A 13,236-nucleotide genomic window follows, 5' to 3' on the forward strand; every position below is an offset into this window, starting at 1 on the left:
GGTGGGCAGAGTTCTTCTCGAACTTCAACTTCTCCATCCACTACATCCCGGGGGAGCAGAACGTCAGGGCGGATGCCCTCTCCCGCAAGCCAGAGTACATGGAGGAGGAGTTGCCACCAGCACCCAGGCACGTTTTCCCCCCATCTGCATGGTCATGCGGTGCAGCAGTGGTGAGCGAGGCAGAACTCACAGCACTGACGGCAGCGGATGAATTTGCCACCCGCATCTTCAGAGACCTGAGAGGGGGGAGGGAGCAGGCCAAAGACTTTGAGGAGAAGAGGGGTTTGCTTTTTTACAGGGGAGCCCTGTACCTCCCGACCAAACAGCTGAGAGGTAAGGTTCTCAAGCAGATGCACGACAACCCAACGGCGGGTCATTTCGGAAGGGACAAAACCACTCACCTAGTCATGAGACACTTCTGGTGGCCAGGGGTGCGGGAGGATGTTCGGGATTATGTCAGGGGATGTGACACCTGCCAGCGAGCAAAGGTGGTCAGAGCGCCACCAGCAGGTTTGCTGGAGCCATTAGCCACACCGCACAGGCCGTGGGAAGTAGTGTCCATGGACTTCATCACAGACCTGCCGTCGTCCAGGGGCAAGACCGCAGTGTTGGTGGTGGTGGACCTCATGTCCAAAATGTGCCACTTTATACCGTGTGCCAGGGCGGTCTCGGCAGAAGAGACGGCCAAACTGTTTGTGGACCACGTATTCCGACTGCATGGATTGCCTTTAAGAGTTATTTCGGATCGTGGCCGCCAATTTGTTTCCAGGTTCTGGCGACGGCTCATGAACCTCCTGCAGGTGGAGGTCAGCTTGTCGACGGCTCGGCACCCGCAGACCAATGGACAGGCGGAGCGGGTCAACGCCATTCTGCAGCAGTACCTGAGATGTTACGTCAGCCAGAGGCAAACGGACTGGGTGGATCGCCTGCCACTGGCAGAATTTGCCTACAACAATGCGGTGCACGTCTCCACAGGGGTGTCGCCCTTTAAGGCCAACTATGGGCGCGACCTCAGATCTTTCCCGGAGAGGGAGGGGGAGGAGGAGGAAGAGGGCCCACAGGCCGAGGAGTGGGCAGAGGACCTGGAGACGGTGCACCAACAGCTCAGAGAACACTTGGAGAGGGCCAAGGAAGCGTATAAGAAGGGGGCAGATCGCCACAGGCGGCCGGGAGAGGTCATAAGGGTGGGGGACAAGGTTTGGTTATCCTCGGAAGGTCTTCCCACCAGGGGGCGATGCAGAAAGTTAGCACACAGGAGGCTGGGCCCCTTCACGGTCACGCAACAGGTCAACCCGGTAGCCTTCAGGCTAGCACTGCCGGAGGACATGAGAGTGCACCCAGTGTTTCATAGATCACTGCTGTCGCCGTACAGGGAAAGTACCAGGTTCAGGGACAGCGATCAGCCTCCAGAGGGAGGGGGGGAGACGGGAAACGCCCGACAGCTCAATGAGGCAACTGAGATTTTAGACTCAAGGAGAGGGGTGAGAGGACTGGAGTACCTGATAGCATGGGAGGACACTCCGCCATCCCACAATGAGTGGATACCGGCCACGGAAGTACCTGAGGAATTTTTAGTGGAAGAATTCCACGCCCTGTTCCCCCACAGGCCCAAGCCCTGGCACATGGAAAGGGAGGGAGAGGGGGAGGAGCAGGAGGAAGGGATAGCAGGCAGCAGCTCCCCATGGAGATGGGAAGCGGAATTTGAGGACACGGAAGAAGAGGTGTGGGTTTCACCGAGGTCAACGACGTCAGAGGCAGGAGAGGACTGGCAGAACATTTTTACTCCCACCAGCTCTGATGCCACTGACTTCTTGGGATTTCCGTCTTCTCAGGGGGAAGGAGAGAGATCGCAGGATTGGGGGGAAATTTTCACACCCACAGGCTCGGATGCCACAGACTTCTTGGGATTTCACTCGTCCCCAGCAAGCAGAGAGCCACTGGGGAGGAGGAGAGAGGAGCCTGGGAGGGGGGTGGATGTGAGGGACAAGGGATACAGGGAAGTCCCTCCCATCTTAAGTTCCAGCCCATCACCAAGCGCTGGAGAGAGTAAGGAGAGCTCTGCCTCCAGCGGAGAGTCAGGAAGTGGTGTCCGAGGCTCAGGCAGGGTTGTGGAGCCCATGCCTCAGGTGGGACAGGAAGTTGGACGCACGGGGGGGAGGCCAATCCCCCCAACTCCCGAATTGCGACGCAAACGTAGGGGGAAGAGGTTGGGTCTGCCAAAGTTGTGGTGCTGGAAGAAAACGCGCCAATCGCCATTCGGGAGTTCTGACACCTCACCTTAAGGATGCATTTTTACTGCTCTGAACACTGTAAATAATCAGCACTTAATAAAAGCCTTAAAAGACCATGCTGGAGTCGTTACTCTAGAGTAGCCATACCAGGCCCTCTGACAGCCGTGTACTTAGGTTTCACCACAGCAGGATATGGTGGATAAGGGGTTATGCCAAAGGCTTCATGGGAGAGGTCCTCTGCCATGCTTCCCACTTCCCTAACCATTCTCTACACACCCTTCCTTTCTTTCGATCCACTTACTCCAATGTTTGCAACCAGCCACCAGTCCTTAACATGCAAGTGCATGTGACTCCCACTAAACAGGTTCTTCTTCCCTTGAACCCCTTTCCTTCTTTCTTTTCTTTTGCTCTCTGTCTCGTCTTTCCCCCCTTTTCTGATTTAATCTCCAGGATCTCCACACTTCTTGGCTGCACGATGCCAAGTTATTATCAGCTCAGAGACAGAAAATGATTCCCTCAGTCATTCTCTCCCTGCTGATGCAGCTGAACATTGCAGTTATTTCGTAGAGAGCCTGGCGATGAGGGGTGGGATTCCCGTACAAATAGCTGCTGCCGTCTCCCCAGAGTCAGCTGCATCTCAGCTCCCTGGAAGCCTCCAGGTGCAAATGAGAATGAAACTCAGCTCAGTTACACACTAGTCGGCAACACACTAAAATCACACACATTTGGGTATAGTGGCACCTTAGTCCCATCAGACACATACATAGACATCACAGTAGACACAATAATATACTAGATAAGGTCTCTCTTTGAAGAGGTGTCTACTACACACCTCAATGTGACTGCGGGAATATATGTAAACACCAACACAAATATGTAGCACACGTGTTCCTATGTCATGCCTAGAAAATGGCTTTGGAAATGACCATATGCAGTACACACAAATACAGCCTCCGAATATACCACTGCATAAAGGCATCATCCATCAAAATTACACAATATGGGCACAGAAAATAACTTTGGGGAAGAACACACTCACACATCAGTACTACTGCAAACATTTCATAATATACCACCAATACCATCATAATGGTCACACACATTTACAGCGGCATGGTGACTATAAGAAAACAGCCAGAAATGCATCACAGCCACGCAGCACCAAGACACACAATGACACCTAGACAACATACATGTCACCAATGTAACAAATGCACAGGAATTTATAGCAAAACAAGCACACACACAAAATTCAGCCATAACACAGCCCTAATGTTAAAAGTATGATATCAAATCAGCCACTGTATGAGGATCCAGGATAGTTGTTGAGAAACAGGACTTTACTTGACATGTTACCTGAAGGCAAGCTGCTCCCAGCGCCTTCCATTTTTGCATTAAGAAACTTGGTTATAACCCAAGATTGCTCTACGCAACCTTTTGACCAACGTTTCAAGGCACAAAGACAGGTTACAAAACTGTAAAGCACACAAAAATACAATTGCAAAAACACACACACACACCAACCAGCAGCAGCTAAAGGTTTTTTTTTTCCACGTACAGCACAATTTAGCCAATGCAGACTTGAATAAATGAGACTTCAGAGGTTTTGGGGGATTGAGTGAGAGGGACCAGCAACAACGAGGCTCTATGAATCTCTGTGGGTGGGAAGTTTCCAAGGTGTGGGATCACCACTGAGAAAGCCCTCCCCCTTCATATTAATCAGCCTGATGGGTCTCGGGCACTGCTCTTAAGGCTTGGTCAGGCTGCAGGAGTGTAGCTAGCTCTGCAAGGGCTAATGAGCCTTTAGGACAGAGGGTGGATGAACTGTCTCCCCTATGGCTTGATGGTGCCCTTGCCCTGTTCCCTCTCAGACCTTCTCTTTTGCCAAGTAAAGGCTTTGACCTCGTGTGACAGGACATCTAGAACAGCCTTTCCCAACCCGGGGCCCTCCAGATACCATTTGTGCCCAGGCTGGAGAAGGCTGATGCAGAAAGAGCATCTGGTGATGTAGCAGTGACAAAAGCAGGTGGGCTGCCCCCACAATCTGCCCCTGCTCGTTTTGCTGGCCATGAGTGATCCCTTTTCACCTTTGAGCATCATCCTATGGACTTTTCTATGGCAGGGTAGCTCACTCAGCTGAACCATAAGTCTGATTTTTCTTCCTCAACCTTTTTAAAATCCCACGCCTTTTAAAGTTTTCTGATGCCCTCAAGCCCATAGCCCTCTCACCCTTCTCCCCATCCTGTCACGCGTTACCCTGAATCAGGGCGGCTCCTTTTCATTTCCCCCTCTTGCTTTCGGAGCATTCAGTGACTAGTGTTAATTTTCATGCTGACTGCAGCCCTGACAGGTGGCAAGTCCCATGGGAGAGGCCTGCAGCAAACCCACGAGGTGCCAACGCCTCCCTGGTATGCAGCGGGCGAGACCCGCAAGCCATGCCACTGCTTAATTTAGCTTTCATATCAAATTGGGAAATCAGCGGAAAAGCTACAACATAAACAGGCCCGAAGTCCCAAGGGGAGCCCGTTAAATTAACCCAGTATGCTACAGGCTGGCTTCTGTAAAATACCCCAGGCTGAGATAACAGAGGAAGGCTTGTGGGAGTTGAAGGGGGGGGAGGAATAACTCAGGTTTGGGACTATGGCAGTGGGGAAGGAGGAGGAGCTATGATTAGAACTGGCCCATAATCTAGACGGATGGGACTTTTGTCCCGGACGCACTGGCTCTGCAGAGGTTCCAAACAGCCAGCTGCCACTGCTGCGGCAGGCACAGGGCTGTGAGTTCAACCCTTTTCAGCCACCTTGCAGTTGTGAAATTAGAGTGCCACCCAGTGGCTATGACCTGCAGTGAAGTCCCTAATTTCCATTCTGGTCATTGCCCCGTATTTTCCAGCGCACCAGAGAAAGAATTGCCACTTCAGTGGAGATGGTGAGGCTGGGATGGGGCAGAATCCAGGACAGCTTCTCATTGACACAGATCAGATTGTTTAGATCCTATTACTGACATGAAAATGCATTTTTAAATGTAATAAAACTGAACAGTGAGCTAGTTTGGAGTGCCACCCATTCACGTTCCCCCATAACGTGCCCTTGCCCTACCCCCACCCCAAACAATGAATTGGCAATGGAGCAATCCCAGGTGGCTGGATGAATCCAGCCTTTCTCCTTAATTGATAAGGTTCCTTGCCAACGCAGGTGGGCAAGAAGCCTGCATTTGAACAACAAGGGTGAAGTCATTGTCTGGCCTACACACCAGGAATGGGGACCAAGGCATATTTTGCCCTCTGGCAGAAGAAGGAATGCTAGATTAAACAAGTTAAACAAGGGAAATTCAGAAGCAGAGTAGCAAAGGGGGCAAAAGGAAGTCCACACGGCCAACTTTGGAGGGGAGAGATCTCCTGCAGGTATCGTGACTCTGAAGTGGAGCACAGGCTTGGGAAGACCTTCACCAGAAACCCTAAAGAGCCACTGCCAATCAGAATAGAGAGTACAGGGCTTGATGGACCAATGGCCTAATCTGGTATAAGGCAACTTCCCATGTTCCTACTGAGATAGCAGCAGGAGCTGGAGCCACAAGGCTGCTGTCAGCACCTGACATCCTTGGGCAGCTGCCAGGTCCCCTGTGCCTGCAGGGATCCCAATGTAGATGTCCACCCTTTCAGGGTCCTTTGAGGGACTCTGCGCAACAAAAGAATGTCAAATCGAGCCACTCTTTTATTTTTCTACTCTCTCAACCCAATGTTGCTCTGGAGCATTATGGGAAAATTAAAGGGCTGAGAGACCCAGTTGCCCGCAACTGCTTGGAAGGGATACAGAGCTCCTAAGCTTGCCAGGGCTCAGTGGCAGAAGGAGGGGCTTACCAGAGGATTGTTTGCCCAGGACTCCCTCAAAGCTAGCGATCACCCATGTGTGAAACTGCCATTGACTCATTTAGTTTAGTACTGTATACTCTTGACTCCCAGCAGCTTGCCAAGGTCTCAAGACACTAGGAGCTGAACCTCAGAACTTCTGCATGGAAAGCATGAGTTCTACCACTAAGACATCACCAGCAGTTCTCAGGGAAACCTCCTAAATTAACTCAGTATGTTACAGGCTGGTTTCAAAAAAACAACAAAAAAAACCACTCTGGGTTGAGATAACTGGGGAGGGCTTTTAAAACTTGGAAGGGATGGATCATTACCTTACTCACACAAGCACACACACATGAATCAGTCATGTTGGAAGGTAACTACTGGAGCACGAGTATAAACTAGAAACTGCATTTGTATTTTATTTTGTTAAGCAACTTTGTTCTGTATTCCTCTTACTCTTTATCCAACCGGTCATTTCTATCCTAACAAAACTCTTCTTTGGTTTACCCTAATTGGACAAAAAAGCGCATTGTGCTCATGAAGTAGGACACTAAGGTAAGCTGTCAGCTTTAGGGTACTGACTCTACGGAGACACCAATTCTTTATCTAATGGTCACATGCTTGAAAGGGCCCTGGGACTGAGGCAGGCACTGCTGCAGTTCCCCACAAGTACAAATTCCAAGAGAAATTTGCTTGCAGCTTGGGATAGATGGGGCTGGGCACATACCTGATGCCCAGGTGCGAGTGAGTGGGATTCACTGGTGCCCATTTGGCGATACAGAAAGCCTGGCCAAGGGTATCAGAAGAGTTTGTTACATGTGTGCAGCAGTGGGAATGGGGCTAGTGTCGGGAAAGACTGCTTTAAAAGGAAAGTCTCTCTCTCTCTCTCTCTCTCTCTCTCTCTCTCACACACACACACACACACACACACACACACACACACGATTCTATGAATACACACAAACACATCCCCACACCTGCTTTTCAGGAATTATTGACTGCACACAGCCTTGGGTGTGAAGCACTATTTCAACTCCTTGCTCTGCCATGAAGCTCACTGTGTGACCTTGGGAAAGACACAGTCTCTCAGCCTAACAACTTGGCTTCACAGGGCTGTTGTTATGAGCTGACAACTGCAAATCCCATCCTACGTTGCAAAGTGTTACAGGCATTATAAATAAGAGAAAGCCGAGGCTGAGCTGAGCTGTAAGGAAAAGCCCAAGATGGAAAGAAAACCACCCTGGCAAATTATCTGTGCAGGTCTTTTGACTAGCCAGGTGGCTTCTAACCTGACTAGCCAGGTGGCTTCTAACCAAGGAGTGGGTGCCCCACTCCACAACTATCTTTGCTAACACTCAACTCCCCACCCCCAGCTGCATCTGGCTTCAGGACCTGGTTTGTTAGCAGATATAAAGAAGCAACTTCATGAGTCAAACCAGTGGACAGTCCAATGCAGTAATGTTTGTCCCAACATGTTAAGCAGGGTCACCCAATATTTTTGACAAGAGATGATGGGGACTTTACACAAGTAAAGCATGTGCCACAACCACTGAGCTACGGCCCTTCTGGAAAATTAGGGTTGCTGCCTTGCTCTGACAGTTCCTGGAACCTTTCATAGCTGCACCATAGAGAAAAATTCAATAAGTTAAACCATTCCTCATGCTGAGAGGAGCCTCACCTATTGAATTTCTGGCTGACATGCAGCTGTTTTAAGGCACCAGACCCTTGCCAGAAGAAATGTAAAAAAAGGCTGCAAGACTCCAAAATGTTTTATCAGCATTCAGGAACTTGACACCTCTCAACCTGCCAGAAAGGTTCTTCACCTCTGTTCTCAGAGGCAGCTCAAGACAGACAATGCAAAAATGCCACCCAGGTGAAAAGCACATCAGGTAAACTAAATCATTGCCAGTTTCCTGCCTTTTAATGGTACCCTAAAGCGTGGCACAACCTTGGACTTCCTAACTGTTGGGTTATCCCCATGTGCTGTAACAAACATATAGTAGCACCTGCCCTCGTTCAAAGGGTAGGCGTCTGTTGCCATGTTGATGTGACCCTCAAGTGCCATAGCCTGTTGCCTCTACTGTGGTGCCCCCTGCTGATGCCCTCCAACTTCTCAAGCTGCTGTTTCTCTTCTTCCTTGCCCTTTCAGCGCTGGCTTACTATCATACAGCATCCAACTGTCACTGTCACCAGCAGCCAGCAGCTTTAGCTGCCCGCCACCAGAACCTGCCGGTGCGCTGCCTGCCTTGTCACATTATGGGATGCGACCCTCCCGCTCGACTGCACACAGCAAGTTTCTGGCTGAGCTGTGGCAGCCGGCAGGCTTCGGGACATGCTTGTTAGCAATTTATGATCCTGCTGAGGATAGATGGCAGCCTGCAGGGCTGGGATTCATAAGAAACTGGGATTGCTGTAATCTCAGAGACACAAGGCGGGGGTGGGGCAGCGGAGAGAGCGCTGTACCAAGGCCAAAGCAGTAGGGAGTCCTGTAGTGTGGATATCTGGCCAAGGCGAAGCACTGGTGCAAAACACAGGAACTGCTGGGGTTGGGAACTGGTTTCCCAGGGAGCACGTTTTGTCTCTACCTGGCAGCCCTTGGATAAAAGTTTTCACAGATTTTAAGAACTCTTTTTGTTTGTTTCTTAAGCAGGCTTGCAAGTTGTTTACCAAGTTGCTTATGGTGAGTTAGAATCCCCTTCACTTTTGCAAACAAAAAGAAAATGGCTGGTGTTTGTTATTCTTAACAGAACTAAATCTAGCTATGTCTGGACAGGCAGATTGCAGCAGAGGGAGAGAAGCAAGGTAGGACCATCCTATCAACTCTGCTGAGAAACCAACTCCATCAGGCTTTCCCTCTCCCTCAGCTATCATCCAGTCACAGCCATTCCATCAGGTTTCAGCCCAGGGAGAGATGGGTTTGGCTCCTCTTCTGCTTGAACCATTTCTATTCCAGCTGGTTATTGTAAGAACTTTGTAATTTAGAACTAAAGTCTGAGTTTGCTTTTTTTTCCCCTTCTTCTTCCCTCGCAGTCCCTTCTTTCGTGCCATGACTTTGTGCCATGACTTTGTAATCTCGAGATCAGGGGCTCTCTTATTTCTGATCTTTGTAAGCCGATCTCTGGGAAGCTTTTTGGCTGAAGGGCCAGGTAAATATGTGCCAATTAAGCCATTAAATAAATATTGTTGATATCTAGGAACAATTATGGACTTTTTAGCAAAACTGGGTAGTGGTGTTATTTTAAAGAATGGGATGTGCCGCTGCCGAATGTCAGGTTTTCCCATGAATCTTTTACATTCAGTTTGTAATAAAATGAACATAAGAATGTAAGAAGAGCCTGGATCAGGCCAATGACACATCGCGTCTAGGAGCCTGTTCTTACAGTGGCCAACCAGATGCCCGAAAGAAGGAGCCGAGTGCAACAGCACTCTCCTGCTCCTCGGAGTTCCAGCAATTGGCATTCAGAGGAATACTGCCTCCAACAGTGTACATTCAGGTTTCTGTTGACACAAGGCTCTGAACTGAGACCTGAGTGTACATTGTTTGTACAGTGGAGAGGGCTCAGTAAGTACAAAAATTGGGGGACTCAATTGGGAGTTTCAATTTAAAATGTTGGGAGTGTATATGCAAGAATAAGCAAAATACACATGAATATAATGGACTAGGGTGGGTGAAAGGAGCTTATGCTGCAGCTGAAGTATTGCTTTTGCCCTTTTATTTTATTTTCACCTAGTTGAGTATGCACTCAGTGACACAGGAGATTGTAGAGTAAGATTGCCACCTTTCTTTGTCTCGACAGGGACTTCTCATGTCTTTGACAGTACAAAATCCAGATATTCTACAGTGGCATTGTCATACAGCTGTTAAAGGCATACACTTTGAGGCAGTGGGCATTTTGCTGCTCTCTCCTGCCATTTTTATACCACTCAAGAGCAAGAGGATTTTGCTATTTTATCCTTTAACCAGTGTGTGTGTGTGTGTGTGTGTGTGTGTGTATGTTGCTTTACACCTAAGGATCTAGAGGACTCTGACAACTCTGACTTGGCCAGATTAACCCCCCAAAACTTGACTCTGCCACTGCCAGATCTGTACTTGGCTCTGCATCCAGCCAACATTTTTTTTATTTCAAAAGTTGGTGATGCCAAAAACTTTGTGTGTGTGTTCCCACTGCCCCTGTCACAAAAGTAGGGATTTTATAGTTCAAATTGTCCTCTCCTTGAAAGCGCCTTATATTTTCTCAGCCACACACATATTGGCTGGGTTCTGGGGAAATCTCTTTCAGTAAAAGGATATTACATATAATAACATCTCCTCATACTTCTTAAATTCCTTGAGAGTTTGGTCAAAAATCCAAAAATACAGAATTAGTACAACTTTGTCCGCAGAATCTTCTAAAGTTCTCTACTCACACAGAGGCATAATCATTCGTAGCTAAGTGAGCTGCTTCAATGTAAACTCACCATGTAAGTACAGTACTCCTTCTCTAGCAGGCAAGTCACATCAGTCCCTATGTCCTGCTGAAATCCAGTGGATAACCTTTTGAATAAGAAAAAGGGAGAAAGGTGAATGAGACAGGCGCACTCCTATGTATTCCCTCAAAATTGAGCCCCATTGGAATCAATGGTGATTACGCCCAGGTGACCCAGTGGGTTAAACCACTGAGCCTAGGGCTTGCTGATCAGAAGGTCGGCAGTTCGAATCCCTGTGACGGGGTGAGCTCCCGTTGCTCGGTCCCAGCTCCTGCCAACCTAGTAGTTTGAAAGCACATCAAAATGCAAGTAGATAAATAGGAACCGCTACAGCGGGAAGGTAAACGGTGTTTCCGTGTGCTGCTCTGGTTCGCCAGAAGCGGCTTTGTCATGCTGGCCACATGACCTGGAAGCTATACGCCGGCTCCCTCGGCCAATAATGCGAGATGAGCACGCAACCCCAGAGTTGGTCACGACTGGACCTAATGGTCAGGGGTCCCTTTACCTTTACCTTTAAGTGCAGCATAAGCTAGGCAACAGTAGGAAAGGAGACTATTTGTGACTATTTTTATTTGGTTTTACATGGTGGAAAATGACAGTTGAAGTCATACTCATTCTGTCTTCCAAAAGTGGTTGGGATTAGAAATAATAGAATTGTAGAGTTGGAAAGGACCCTGAGGATCATCTAGGATCATCTAGGAATATGCAGCTGCCCCATATGGGGATCAAACCTGTGACCCTGGTGGTATCAGCACCATACTCTAACCAACAGAGCTATCCAGGCAATTAATTCCTAAGAAAATAAATACTGCGGTTCGCACCTGCTCAAAAAATCACCTCCTTTGACACAGAAATCCTGCCAGAAATCCCAAATGTTTGAGACCTAGCTGTGGCTATTCAGGAACACTCTGCCCATGCTCAGAGGCACAAGTATTTACAGTATTATGCATATCCCATGGCTAAAGCCTAGTAATAAAAATAAACTAATGATCTAGTTTGCTTAGTATGGCTGGCTGCTTTTGTTCTTCTACGTATATAAACTCCTATGTTTGTAATAAAAACCTTTAAACCACTTTCACAGATGTCTTACTTATATATATTTTAAATAAACCTGTCAGCAAATAAACTGGCCCTTTGATTGATGACAATGTTCCAGTTATTGCAATATGAAGGGCCATAGCTTAGTGCAAGCCAAAGGTCCCTGGTTCGATCTGCAGCATCTCTAGGTAGAGTTGGGAGACACTCGCCAGAAACCCTGGAGAGCAGCTGCCAGTCAGTGTAGACAATACTGAGCAATATAGACCAATGGTCTCACTCAACATAAGGCAGTTTCCTATGTTCCTATCCCAGTAGTCAAAATTGCGCATTTGTTTGCGTTTTAACTAGATAATTAATTCACTGAAAGTGAGGAGAGAACAACGAGAGGATAGTGATTTTTAAGTGCTGTGAAGTAGAATAATTTATAGAATTACCGCGGCTGGCTTTATGGAGAGAAAAGCAACAGGCGCCTGAAGTGGAGGATACCACTGAGCCTTTCAGTAGCACTTTAAAAACAAAATTTAAATAAATCAATAGGGCTGCGGTGAATAGTCTGTTGCCATGGTAATGGAACCAATTGCCCTTTTCTGAAATGGTGCTTCGGGATAGCGCTTTGTGGGGGAAGGGAGTCCTCTGCCCTGTTCCAAGATGTCCTTTGATAAACTTGCCCACACTTAAAATGACCGTTTCGGGAAAAAATCAATACTGTAGGTGCATCGGTATGCAGTACACGGCCTCTTTAGAGACAGCGCGGCTGGCGACTGCCCTTTTCTAAGATGGTGGCGGTCCGGGACGAGTAGCGCCTCTCAAAATGGCGGCAGGCATTCTCTGCCCATACTCAAAATGGCGCTCACCTTTTACCGTGTTTTTAATGACGAATAAAGCCGCGCAAATAATAAAAACGGGCTACCGCCATTCCATCTTCCCACAACTCAGATTTCTAGCGCTGACTTTCAGAGAGAAACTCTCTAAGACTACATTCATTTAAAAGAGCAGTTTCCCTTAATAAAGATGGCCGCACTCTTCTCTTTTAACAAATGTGACTGGGTGCTAACGCTTAATACGGCTTTTAAACTTTCTTACCTAAAATATCTTAATTTGAATTCAAAGTGCGGAAGGAAGGCTTTGACCCGCTGAGTTACTATGGGAAGGTTTTGTGAACCCCAACAGAGAGAGGGAGATTGACTAACGTTTTCCAATATGGCCACCTGCTCCTTTTTCCTTTTAACTGAATTAGCGTGTCCCTTTTGAGAAACATAGACTAAAAATTCTAGAGAGATCATTCCAATAGTCAAACACGGGACAATGCTAGTTTTGACGTAATTCCCCCTAGGACAGGCATCCCCAAACTTCGGCCCTCCAGATGTTTTGGACTACAATTCCCATCTTCCCTGACCACTGGTCCTGTTAGCTAGGGATCATGGGAGTTGTAGGCCAAAAATCTGGAGGGCCGCAGTTTGGGGATGCCTGCCCTAGGATGTCGAGTGAAAGTGATAGCAGCCCATAGGACACAATGTAGAAATTCATGAATATGTAGTGTAGCTATGGTGCCCCAAAGTAGAATCTACCTGAAACGGGGTTTTATACTCTTAAATTCTTGTTTTGTGTGACGAATGTGCGTGTCTGCTTGTATAAAGTGTTAAAACATTT

The 13,236-nt window shown here is 48.0% G+C and overlaps 1 long non-coding RNA gene across 1 annotated transcript in view; it reads right to left on the minus strand.

Moving 5' to 3' along the window:
• The window catches only part of LOC132593045 (uncharacterized), a 122,691-nt gene extending 109,865 nt beyond the window's left edge, over positions 1–12,826 (minus strand). Inside the window, exons 1-2 of the long non-coding RNA XR_009558478.2 lie at positions 12,670–12,826; positions 10,540–10,615 (exon numbers count right to left, since the gene is read on the minus strand). This is a non-coding gene — a long non-coding RNA (uncharacterized LOC132593045). The remainder of the gene's footprint in view (positions 1–10,539; positions 10,616–12,669) is intronic.
• Between the last annotated feature and the right edge of the window lie 410 nt (positions 12,827–13,236).

This window comes from Zootoca vivipara, chromosome 12 (genome assembly GCF_965207765.1).
Source record: "Zootoca vivipara chromosome 12, rZooViv2.hap1.1, whole genome shotgun sequence".
NCBI classification, from domain to species: Eukaryota; Metazoa; Chordata; class Lepidosauria; order Squamata; family Lacertidae; genus Zootoca; species Zootoca vivipara.